We start from the raw sequence: 11,151 nt of genomic DNA on the forward strand, positions 1-11,151 counted from the left end.
GGCCCACGTGTTAGAACTGACTCACACAGCCGGGTGGTGGATCTCTGAGTTCGAGACCAGCCTGGTCTACAGAGTGAGTTCCAGGACAGCCAGAGCTACACAGAGAAACCCTGTCTCGAAAAACAATAATAATAATAATAATAATATTTATTTTATATATGTGAGTGCTCTATCTGCATGTATACTTGCATGCCAGAAGAGGGCGTCAGATCCTGTTACAGATGGTTGAGAGCCACCATGTGGTTGCTGGGAATTAAACTCAGGACCTCTGGAAGAACAGCCAGTGTTCTTAACCACTGAGCCATCTCCCCAGCTGGCTCAGCGGTTAAGAGCACTGACTGCTCTTCTGAGGGTCATGAATTCAAATCCCAGCAACCACATGGTGGTTAACAGGCATCCATGAAGAGATCTGATGCCCTCTTCTGGTGTATGAAGACAGCTACAGTGTACTTACATACATATAATAAATAAATAAATCTTAAAACAAAAACAAAAAGAGAGAGAGAAGCCCAAAGGCCAGGCAACTGGCATCAATGGTGTTTGCGTCTCACTGGAGCACGGGGAGAGTGAAGCAGCCTGGGCGATGGAGAGAGATGTCATCCCCAAACCCAGACCGAGTCCTCTGTCCTCTCCTGTTGGCTTCTGGAATCCCGCCTTTGTTTTCTGTCTATTCTATTCTATCCTATCCTATCCTATCCTATCCTATCCTATCCTATCCTATCCTATTTATTCTATTTTTCTACTATAAAATAGAGTTTATTTGAGTCATGGGAAGGGGGGCTTGAGAAGGGAGTAGAGAGAGAGAGGACAAAGAAGAACAGAGAAAAAGGGGAGGCCAGCCAGGAATGTGTGGAGAGGGGGAAGGGGGGAGGGAGAAGGAGAGAGGGAGAAAGGTCAGAGAGAGAGAAAAGAGGGTCAGAGAGCTTGTTTTTATTGTTTTTAAAATCACATTTATTTATTCATGTGTCCTGTCTGGGTGGAAAGATTTGAGCAGGACTGGACAACGGGAGTCTGTTCTCTCATTTAACCATGCGGGTCCTGGGGCAGCAAGCTTTTCTTTTTTCTTTTTCTTTTTTTTTTTTTTAAACCTGTGTGTGCTAACTGTTAACAGGCTGTTTTATACTATTAGTTCAAGAGTATTGGGAAAATGGAAAGGATTTTTTTGTTTGGCCTTTAGAGACATGGTCTTGTGTATCAGACTGCCGGGGTCCAAAAACCCAAAACAACACACGCGGTCTCCAGAGTCCAGTGAAATAAGATCTTTAATTTAATTAGACAGCAAAAAAAGACAACAGTACAGACAGGGAGCTGACTGCATCTTCAAATGTTCATCATATGTAAACAGGTGACAGAAACTTCTTGTATTCAGGCTGCTAGTGATCAATCAGGAACGCAGAACAGACTCAGGAGCTGAACTGCAACCTGGAACCAGAATGCAACAGAGTTTTGCTTTGTTTTTTAAAACAATTTATTTATTTTATTATATACAAGTACACTGTAACTGTCTTCAGACACACCAAAAGAGGGCGTCAGATCTTGTTAGGGATGGTTGTGAGCCACCATGTGGTGGCTGGGATTTGAACTCAGGGCCTTCAGAAAAGCAGTCGGTGACCTTAACCACTGAGCCATCTCACCAGCCACGCAACAGAGTTTTTAAGCCCAAAATTCATAAACATCTGTGCCAAGTTACAGTGACATTTTCCCACCAATCAAGATTTAGGGAAGGAGGGGCCCTTAGGAGCATGTCTTTGTGGTACCTTTGTCCTGTTCCCATTGGTTGTTCAACTGTGTCAGAGAGACATGCCTAGCACTCATGTCTCTCTGCCAAGCAGGATGCCAGTTACCCAGAGAAGTCTTGGGAACTCAAACTTTGAGTCCTATTCAAAATGGAAGTTTTATTCAAAATGGCTTCAGTTTGGTTCCTTCTTGCAAGACCAGTCTCAAATTTGATATGTAACCATAAAATGACCTTAAACTTCTAATTCTTCTGCCTCTACCTCCCAAATGCTGATATTTCAGGGGCGTTCTATCACATCCAGTCTTTATAGAGAAGGGATCAAACAATGGCATCATGCATGTTAGACAAAGATTCTCCCAAATGAGCTATAGCCTCAACCCAAGACCTTGTTTTAAAGGAGTGTAAATACTATTGACTTATTACTACTGGTCGCTTAGGCCTGTGATGATTCAATTCTTTGTTTTTTTGTTTTAGTTTTTTTTTCCAAGACACAGTTTCTCTGTGTAGCCTTGGCTGTCCAGTAACTCACTCTGTAGACCAGGCTGGCCTTGAACTCAGAAAACTCCTGCCTTTGCCTCTCTAATGTTGAGGTTAAAGACATGCACCACCATACCCAGCTACTGATTCAATTCTTAATTTAAAAAAATATTGCTTGAAGATATAACCATTTTATTTTGTTGTTTGTGCTTTTTTTTTTTTTGAGACAGAGTCTCATGTAGACCAAGCTTGCCTAAAACTCCTGATTCCTGCTGAGTTTGCAAGCATGTACTAAGCATGGCTGTGACCGTTTTAAAAGATAGAAATGCTTTCCTTCCCATTTGCTGACTTTTTGAGCATTGTTCTATGCTGGCTTGACAGCCTGTCTAGGTTGTCTCTCATAGTTGGTAGACATTCTAATCCTAATCCTCACTAAAGAAAGAACTGAGGGCCTGGAAGATGGATAGATCAGAGGGTAAAAACACTGCAACAACCTGAATTTTCTCCCCAGAGCCCACAAAAAAAAGCCCAGCACCCACCCGCAATTCCAGCATTTCGAATGCCAGGATGCTGGGTGGAAACAGTGGGCAGGCTGACTAGCAAACCAGGTAGCCTGGAGCACATAGTGCAAAGACAGAAACCCTGTCTCAAAATCAAGGAACGAACTGATTTCTAAAAGGTTGTCCTTTGACCTCCCCCATGCTCACTACATGCACACACACACACACACACACACACGTGCACACACACACGTGCACACACACACGTGCACACACGTGCACACACGAAGATTGGATGAAGAAATATTGCTTCAAAGAAGGAACTCAATTATAACTGATGCTTTTCTTCTGTCCCACTCATAAATAAGAAAATAAAATAACTAAAATGAGTTAGAAGAAAATGTTGCTATGTGTGAGAGGTATAGCGTAGTGAAAAGTGATTAGGGCCAGGCGTGGCGCTGCTCCCTTGCTGATAAACCTGCTTCACTCTCTGTTGCTTCGATAAGTACCATGACTAAACACTGCCTGAGAGGAGAAGGCTTATTCCATGCTGCAGCTTCTAGTTCCTCATGGAGGGAAGTCAGGGCGGGAACTCAAGCAGGACCTGGAGTCAGGAACTGAAGCAGAGGCCATGGAGGAGTGCTGCTTTCTGGCTTGCTCCCCAGGGCTTGCTCAGCCTGCTTTCTCAGACAACCCAGGACCACCTGCCCTGGTTGGCACTGCTCACAGTGGCCTGGGCCCTTCCACATCAATCAGTAATCAAGAAAATGCCCCACAGACTTGCCTACAGGCCAGGCTTATAGAAGCATTTTCTCAATTGACATTCCCTCTTTCCAGAATACCCTAGTTTGTGTCAAGTTGCAAGGAAAAAAAAAAAAAACAAAAAAACAAAAACTAGGGGCTGGAGAGATTGCTCAATGGTTACGAACACTGTTCTTCCAAAGGTCCTGAGTTCAAATCCCAGCAACCACATGGTGGCTCACAAACATTCATAATGAGATCTGACATCTTCCTCTGGGGTATTTGAAGATAGCTATAGGGTACTTACATATAATAAATAAATATTTAAAAAAAAAAACTAACCAGCTTGGTAACATACTTAGAATATGACTATTGGGCTGGGGAGGAGGCTTAGTCTTTAACGTGTTTTAATGTGCTTTTCAGTCTGAGGGCCTGAGCCCTCACATACAAAGCTGAACAGGCAGCAAGCATGTGCCTCAGCCTTGCTGGCCAACCAGGCTGGCTACCGAGAGGGCCTGGGTCAACGAGTCAGGAGGAAAGCAGCCAAGAAGACATCCGATCTCCAGCCCCTGTGTACGTGTGCACACACAGTCGTCACTGCCGTGTTCGTGTGCACACACAGTCGTCGTCGCTATAGTCCCCCTCTGAGGACAAGCTTCCCCTCCAAACAGCACACGTATCCACTCCCTGACTCAAATAGGAGACCAAAGTATGAACAGAAATGTGTTAGAACCCCCAAAACACCGAGGCTGCCACCCTGCCTCATGGAACCTGCTAGAGCCGGAGAGAAATGGCCACCTGGCCTTTCAACTCAGGGCAGCTGCACCAGGAAGTCATTGGATTGTTTTCACCTCTTGTTTTCTAGAACTTAAAAAATGTCTACTCTTGCACAGGTGTCTCATAAATGCTTTTGTTTGTTTGCCGCTCAGTCAGGTCTTAGGACTGGTGTGTGTGTTTCTCCACCAGTCCACAGTAGGCCGTTCTCTACCACACCTCAAACACCCCATCGTCTTCCTGTGTCTATTCTTCTTTCTCTCGTTCCTTAGACTGTTTTTTTCTAGCTGCTTAACTATCTACTGGGTTGGCCTGAGCTGTTTGGATTCTAATACTGGCTCCTCAAGACCTGGTGGCCTCAGAGAGGAGACGAGTCCTCACATCGACCCAGTTGACACTCTGTGACCCTGACCCCACGTTATTTCTGATTGGTGAATAAAGATGCCAACAACCCATAGCTGGGCAGAAGAGACACCGACGGGGTTTAGGATTTCCAGTCTTGGGGTCAGAGGAGAACCAGGAGGGGAGGGAGAAGAAGGCGAATGGAGGAGAAGCCGCCCTGGATTATGTGAGTCATGAAAGCGGGGCCCTGAGGGCTGGCCAGTTAAGAGCAGCCTAGATGAGACATAGGCAGTAATAACTCAGGGTTAGGATGGGAAAATAGATCGTGATTGCATAGAGGGTGGATATCTGAACAGCCTTGTGTTGTTTAAGGCTTATTATAAAAAATAAAAGTTGTGTGTATTTCTGCAGGAACTGAATGATCAAGGCAGTTAGAAACACTGGATTAGGATTAAAATTTTCCACAATATAATTATAACCTTCCATTAGCTTTAACAACCACTAAAATCTGTGGGCTCCACAGGCACTTCCTCCTAGCTACATTTTACAGACCTCAATTTTCCTTTTCTATTATCAAAGTTCATCTCCTACTTTCTCTGCCTTACTCATCCTCCTCCTTGCTGAATCTACTCCACACTGTCCTGAGTTGCTTGTCCCTGAGAGTTAGTGACGCTAAAGGGGCCACTGTCGCTGATTGCCTGCTCTGCTGCACAGTGGTAACATCCCATAGATGCAGCTGTTCTCCAAGTTAACGCCTCACTCGGGGAATCCTATGGAGTTACACCACGCACCCAGAGCTCCTGGGCTGAGTTATTTTCTGAACTACTTACTCAACACTACCACATCCAAGTCCCACTTGAACACTGTAAATATGTTAACTGAAACAATACAGCCAATAACAAAGATAAGCCAAGCAAAAGGAAGAAAAATACCAGATATATAAATCTAAAGGAGTCTATAAATACAAAAAATGGTAGAAAAAGAATCTCATCCTAAAGACATAGAAAAATTTTCAAACGAATAGTAACAGAAAATTCCCCTAGCATTAGAAAAAAGATGCCAGTCCAGATACCTGAGGCAGCACACAGACCAGACCAGAAAAGAATCTCCTCTTGTCAGACGACAATTAAAGCAAGCACTAAGTACAGAACAGAGAAAGTGTGTTGAAAACAGCAAAAACACCAAGTCTCACAGAAAGGCAGTCCCACCAGAAGACCAGCCCATTATTCATCTGAAACTTAAAAACAAGAAGAGCTTGGAATGACAGATTTCTTTCTTTTTTTTTTTTTTGTTTTGGTTTGGTTTGGTTTGGTTTTGGTTTTTTGGTTTTTCGAGACAGGGTTTCTCTGTGTAACTCTGGCTGTCCTGGAACTCAGTCTGTAGACCAGGCTGGCCTCGAACTCAGAAATCCATCTGCCTCTGCCTTCCAAGTGCTAGGATTAAAGTCATGCGCCACCACTACCTGGTTCTTTTTTTTTTTTTTTTTTTTTTTTTTTTAAGATTTATTTATTATATGTAAGTACACTGTAGCTGTCTTCAGACACTCCAGAAGAGGGCATCAGATCTCATTACAGCTGGTTGTGAGCCACCATGTGGTTGCTGGGATTTGAACTCAGGACCTTCAGAAGAGCAATCGGTGCTCTTAATCGCTGAGCCATCTCTCCAGTCCCTGGAGTGATAAATTTCAAGTCCTGAAAGATAACAACCACCAACCCAGAATACTCTGCTAGCTGGAAGAATGAAAGGAAAACAAAAACTTTCCATTATAAAAACAGATGAAAGGAATTTACGATTACCAAGCCAGCTCTGCAGAAGACAGTTGAAGAGGAAAGCACTTATACTAAAGAGGAAAAATAATTCTATCCATAATGAGGCCACAGGAAAAAATAAATCATGTTAGCAAGCAATGAGGAAGAGAAAGGAACACTACAAATGTTAGCATCCTTTCTAGGCTCCGCCCCTCAGTTACCTGGCAACAGCCAGGCATGCCTGACTCAGGATAAAAGGGGGCTGTCCTCACTCTCTTACCCTCTTACTCTCTCCCCTTTCTCTCCCTGCCCCTTTGCCCTCTCTCCCCCTCCGTCCCCCTCCATGTTCCTGGCCAGCCTCTTTTCTCTCTGTCTCTGTCTGTCTCTCTCTCTGTCTCTCTCTGTGTGCCTCTCTTCCTTTCTCTGTCTCTATCCCCTCCTCAACACCCCTTCTCATGCCCTAAATAAACTCTATTTCATACTATATCCAGGGGAAAGGATGCACGGGCCCACGGAGGCACCCCCTCCCACCTCACCATACATAGCACAGCGCTGCTACCAAACATATCCTGGTTCCTCTTTCTTTTTATAAAACACAACTACAAAGTCAACAATATGGCAGAAGCCAGCACATAGCATTCCGTAACAATTGTGAATATTATGGTCTCAAAAGCAGGAGCCTCCAAGAAACACACTTTACCATAAAAGAGAGAGATTACCTTAGAATGAAAGGGTGGAAAAGGTATTCCAAGCAAACAGTCCCAGGAAACAAGCCAAACTTGCTATTCTATCTGACAAAACAGCAGCTATAAAGAAAGATGAAATTTGCAAGAGAATGGATAGAGAATACTATATCAAATAAGACAACCAGGCCCAGAGAGACAAACGATGTGTGTTCATCTCACGTGGAAACGAGCTTTGAAGTTTTAGATTTGTGGAGCCTGGGAAGCTAGAAAGGGCCTGTGAGAGATTGAATAGAAATAGAATATGTATGATAGGAAAATAGGAGGAGGAAATACTGGGGATTCAAGGCTTCCTCTGGTAAGGAAGACAGTGTGGAGGGAAGATGTCAAAGCTAACAGTCTGTGGAAATCCGCCACTCTGTGAACAAATTAAAATATGATTTTTTTATGCTTCATTTTTTATAGGTGTGAGTGTTTTGCCTTCTTGTATGTGTTTACCACATGCATGTCTGCTTCGTTGGAACTGAGAAGAGGACATCTGTCCCCTGAATCTGAACAGAATCAGAGATGGAGGTGAGTTCTGGGACCTACCTCAACTGGATCCTTTGCAAGATCAGCAAGTGCTCTTAACCACTGAGCATAGACGCTGTAGAGGTGGCTCAGTGGTTAGAGCATTTGTTTCTCTTGCAAAGGACCCAGGTTTGGCTCCCAGAACTTAGATGGTAGCTCACAAAGAGCCATAACTTCATTCCAAGGGGATCTGATGCCCTCTGTTGATCTCTGCAGAGGTACTGCATAGGTGTGATCTACAGTCGTGCTTGCAGGCAAAACACTTTGCACATAAAAGAAATGAAAAAAAATAGGCTAAAAAAGAGTTTGGATAAAGGTATTCTGCATGGATGGATGATGCATCTCCCAGAAGTTGTGAGTGACTGAATGAAAATCTCAGTGCGGGACTTGGGATAGCTCCCTATAAATTATGTGTTAGGAAGGCTCCAAAGGCCCCCAAAACAACACAGGCCACTGCCGTTGCTCCTGGTTGTCCCCTAGAACTACACTGCGAGGCTCTGTTGCTAACGATGCAATATACTTTCACTGCAGGACATAGACAAACCAAACTTAAACTGACTGAAGTCTTCTTCCCTGTTGGATAGCCTTCACAGTGCCAGGAGGCGCTATGCAGGCAGATGGGGGAGAACAACCACCAGCAAACCTTCCACGCTACAATACTGGCCTGCCAATCAAGACATGTCTGCAGTGCAATAGCGGCACAAAGGTTGTGAAGTAACTGGGTACTTTTGGATTGGATTTGAGGCCTGTTCCATAGGAGGAAATCTATGTTTGATACTGGAAAGTTAGTTAAAAGCACATGCGTGGGAAGACCATAGTCCCTAGTGGGGAACCATCTACAGTTACCTCACTAAATAGACAGACATGCCGCCAAACTGCCTTCTAAATATTTATGTTTATACACATAAATCAGTGCTGCCTCCAACACTGGCCAGAGATGTTTGTCTCTGTAGTGGTTAACAGTTAATGCAGAGAGTTATAACTTATTAAGTTGTTGAGATTAAGTGATTATTGAGTGCACAGCCCCGAATAGGACATCTGTATCAACCAACACCACCACTGGTCCTGTAGCAAGGCTCAGTGAACATCAAAGAAGAGAGATCAGAAGGAAGATTGGAGCTGGCGGCTTGGGAAGAGTGCAGTGAGATGCTGTCTCTGGACAAGGCAGGGGCATTGCGCTTGTGAACTCACTGTGGCTATGGTTACTCTCACAAGACCCTGCCAGATCAAGCTAACTAGATGTCAGCTTTTCAGCAGGCGGCACTAACTGAACGCATTGGGTTTCCAAAGGAAAAAAGGAGAGACAGAAAGGCATAAGAAGTAGAAAGGGAAATGTTAGAGGTGTATGGGAGGAGTGGAGTGGGACGGGGATAGACAAAGGATACTTTGTTTAAAATAAGGATTTTCTTTTTATAAAGATACATTCTTTAGAATAAAGCCCCTCCAATCACTCAGCTAATCGTTGGCCAATAAGAAAAGGCAAGAATACTCCACAATGTCTTCTAAAAAACCCAATCAATGGCTGAGAACAGGCATGCCTTGGGCAGAATTGTCCCACGAGGCTTCTGTAAGTGACTGTGTATAGTATGACTGAATTCCTCATTTTTAACTTTCCCTCCTCCCTGTTTTTATTGTCGTTTTGAGTCAAAGTCTCAATCTGTAGCACAGGTTGGCCTGGAACTCTGCATACAGCCCAAAATGGCCTCAGACTCTGAGTAATCCTCCTGCCTCAACATCTTAAGTGCTAAAATCACGGGTGTATGTATTATCTCCAGATTAACTTTATTCTTTACACATTCTTTACACCTTCTGTCTTGTATCTTTGGGACACTGACCCATCCTATCTAAGGATTTTTTTTTTTTACTTTGTAGCTAGCTGGCCTGGAACTCACTAGGTAGACCAGACTTGATTCAAACTCTAAGAGAGTTTGAATTCTCTGCCCTCTGCCTAAACTTCAAGTCATGTGCCACTATGTCCAGCCCATGAGACTTTTTTTAAACCTGTCATTTGTTTCATCATACCCCTCTAGGGTTACGGGTCTCCAGAAGATTCTTCAACTATGTAAATTACTCATGGTTAAACAGAGATTAGCCAGGTATCATAAACCTATAACAACACTTAGGAATCTGAGATAGGATTGCAAGTGCCAGGCCAGTCTGGGTTATAAGAAAAGGCCCTATCTCAATAGCAATAGTCATCACCACCACCACCATGTTCACCATCAGCATCAGCACCATCCCAAAATACCTCCCAAGGCTGCAGGTGGGAATAGGTAAGAAGTCACTAGAAAACCGTGCATTAGAACTCTCCATGTGGGGCTCCATGGCAGTTAAGAGGACCGACTGCTCTTCCAAAGGTCCTGAGTTCAAATCCCAGCAACCACACGGTGGCTCATAACCATCCATATCAAGATCTGACTCCTTCTTCTGGAGTGTCTGAAGACAGCTATAGTGTGCTTGCATATAATTAATAAATCTTTAAAAAAAAGAACTCTCCATGTATTTTCATTTCAGACATAAAAAAAAAAGTAAGTGCAGACTATGTCTAGTTATGACTGTTTCAAAGAAACTCTGCTGTAGTTTCCAGAACCATCTGGAGAGTTTCAGCATAACAGTGCACATACCTATATAAGGGCCTGTCTCACATGACTGTGAGTGCTGTTGAGTCCAAAAGTCCCAATGTGGGCCTGAAGGTCAAAAATCCAGGAGAGCCATTATTCCAGTCTCATTGAAGGCTGTCAGGCAGAACTCTCTCATATTTGAAAGAAAGCAGCCTTTTGTTCTATTCAGACCTTCAGCTGATTGGCTGAGGTCTTCCCACATTAGGGAGGGCTGTCTGCTTTACACAGCCTACCAATTTAAATGGTGATCTCATCAAAACACTCACAGAAACGCCAAAATAGCATTTGGCCTAATACCTGGACCCTGGCTTAGCCAAGCTAACGTGAAATTAATTATCCACAAGCTCTTTACAATGCCTAGTGGACAACATGTAGTATTTTGATACCTTCACACACAGTTCACGTTCAAGTCATGAGCTGATTCCATTGGATGGAGACCAAGAGGGAGAAGGAAAGAGGAGGGTCAGAAGAGTTTTATGATTTATCAGGATATGACTCAGAACTGGGTACCGATACCTAATTTTGTCACTCAGATCTACAAAGTGTGTGTGCCTCTTAAACTGTCTTTGAAATAAGAACAACAGCAATTCTATTTTATGTTTGAGGGAACAAATGTCTCAAAAAATCTGACTGACTGCAAGGCAGCTGGTTGCATTTGTAATTGAGCCAAGACATAACTGCACGTCTTCTCCTTCCCCGGCTCTACTCTGTCACTAAGGTTTCTGGGAAACATTTGGCCTAAAAAACAAAACAAAACAAACAAAAAAACCTTTTTGGAAATTAAGCTCAGACATTTAGAGAAACAGAACTGAGTCCTTTAGGATTTGAAGCTCTTGGTTTGTGATAGATATAAGATATATTGCACTTAAGGACACATCCGTGTGAGGGATAGAGTTATGAAATTTGGGGCAAACCAACTGCAGCCTAAATAGTAAGCACTACAGGCATTTGTACAAT

The sequence above is a fragment of the Apodemus sylvaticus genome, chromosome 12 (assembly GCF_947179515.1).
Source record: "Apodemus sylvaticus chromosome 12, mApoSyl1.1, whole genome shotgun sequence".
In the NCBI taxonomy this organism is placed as follows: domain Eukaryota; kingdom Metazoa; phylum Chordata; class Mammalia; order Rodentia; family Muridae; genus Apodemus; species Apodemus sylvaticus.